We start from the raw sequence: 2,163 nt of genomic DNA on the forward strand, positions 1-2,163 counted from the left end.
CTCACTGCAAACTCCGCCTCCCGGATTCAAACTCCGCCTCCTGCCTCAGCCTCCTGAGTAGCTGGGACTACAGGCACGCTCCACCACGCCCTGCTAATTTTTTGTATTTTTAGTAGAGACGGGGTTTCACCGTGCTAGCCAGGATGGTCTCGATCTCCTGACCTCGTGATCCGCCCACCTCAGCCTCCCAAAGTGCTGGGATTACAGGCGTGAGCCACCGTGCCCCGCCTGGATTCTCTTTTCTCTTCCACTGGTTAATTTGTCTATGCCCAGGCCAACATTGCCTTGATGCTCTTGTGGTGTCTTTATAGTGGCTTCTGAGATCTAGTAAGCCAAGATCTAGTACACCCTTAGCGCACCTCTTCCTACATTTATTTGCTATTTACAAGTACTTTATTCTTTCCAAACAAATTATGAGATAATTTAATCCAATTAAAAATAAACCTGCTGGATACTATGACAGTTGCATAGTTCAACAGACTGAATCATGAAGAGATGTATACCATCTGTCTGATGTATCTGGGGTGGTTGGGGAAGAAACACATGTTGGGATTGTATTGGAATCTTTTTCTTTTCTTTTTTTTTTCTTTGCCCCAGCTGCTGGGATATAATAGGAATTTTATCAATTGTATGTAAATTTGTAGAGTTGTACTTTTTGTGATAGTGTCTTGATATTCACGAAAGAAACAATGAAGGTCATACAATGCTTGCTCATTATTCAGATCTTGATTCATTTATTTCCCCAACACACATATTTGAGCACCTACTATAGGCTAGGCACTATTCTAGATGCTGGGGGTTCAACTGGGAACAAAACTAAGTTCCTGCTTTTTTGAAAAAGCCCAAACTTTGGTAGGGGCAGACAGGTAATAAACAAATATAAACACACACACACACAGATATATGTGTAAATAAATATGTAATATGTCAGATGGTATTAAATACTATGGCAAAAACTAAATCCAGTTAAAGGGGATATAGCATGCTGGGAGGAGGGCTGTTTTTTATTTAGCGCAAAAGCTGATGTGGTGATATTTGAGCACAGATATGAAGGATTCATCCGTGCGTTCCAGAGGTGGGAGTGTGCTTGGTGTGTTATGCCGGCAGAGGAAGAGCAGGCAGCCCAGCGTGGCTACAGCAGGGTGAGAATCGGGGAGAGGGGCAGGAGGTGGAGGCAGAAAGGTAGCTGGGACGTGCTGCACCAGGTAGAGCCATGGAGACCACTGCGAGTACTGTGGCTAAATATCAGGGAGAAGGGAAATTATCCTGAATCTGGAGCAGAGGAGTGACATGGCCTGATGAAGCTCTTAATGAATCATTCCGATGGAAAGGGGTGGAAGCAGGGAGGCCAGTTAGGACTCTGGCTTTGTCTTGCCTGAGATGAGGATGGCTGGGAGGAGGGTGGGGGCGTGGGGGTGAGGGATGGGGGATTCTGATCTGCCTGGCTCACGTGCCACCACAGACCACCAGAGGGCGCTACACATACGTCCTTGGTGAGGCTGAGCTGTGACAGCCCGTCCTTCCCTCACCCTCCCCAAATGACAGGTTGTGATACCTCCTTCTACAATAACCACTCCGCCCGTTTTGCTACTAGAATTTAGATTCTGTTCTAGACTATGGCGTGCCCAGCCTCAAAAGATGAACCACGGTAGGACAAGCACCATCTGAGTGTCCGCGGTTGCGGTCATCTGCCTAATGTCAGTCTTCCTTTGTTTCTCCTATCTCTCCATCAACCTCTCCTGCACACTGACCTGCATCAACTGGTGCATTAATGTAGTCTGGGAAAACAGCTTTGCTGAATGTGACTGGGAGTTCCTTTCTTTGCCATTATTTCTAATGGGAACACTGCCTTTTAAAGCCTATAGTGCTGAATGAAAAGAATGTTTTTAGACTGGGTGAGATGGCTCATGCCTGCAATCCCAGCAATTTGGGAGGCTGAGGCAGGTGGATTGCTTGAGCCTGGGAGCTCAAGACCAGTCTAGGAAACATAGCAAGACGTCATCTCTATAAAAAATACAAAAATTAGCCGGCGTGATGGTATGCACCTGTAGTCCCAGCTATTCAGGAAGCTGAAGTGGGAGGGTCACTTGAGCCCAGGAAGCTCAGGTAGCAGTGAGCCAAGATTGCACCACTGCACTTCAGCCTAAGTAACAGAACAAGACC

The 2,163-nt window shown here is 46.7% G+C and overlaps 1 non-coding gene across 1 annotated transcript; it reads left to right on the top strand.

Moving 5' to 3' along the window:
- The first annotated feature begins 451 nt into the window (after nt 1-451).
- LOC119474038 lies at nt 452-521 on the top strand. Its single transcript, XR_005203333.1, has one exon. It is a non-coding gene; the product is annotated as a small nucleolar RNA SNORD77 (small nucleolar RNA).
- Nucleotides 522-2,163: the final 1,642 nt, after the last annotated feature.

Source organism: Cebus imitator, unplaced genomic scaffold, assembly GCF_001604975.1.
Source record: "Cebus imitator isolate Cc_AM_T3 unplaced genomic scaffold, Cebus_imitator-1.0 Scaffold203, whole genome shotgun sequence".
Taxonomy (NCBI): domain Eukaryota; kingdom Metazoa; phylum Chordata; class Mammalia; order Primates; family Cebidae; genus Cebus; species Cebus imitator.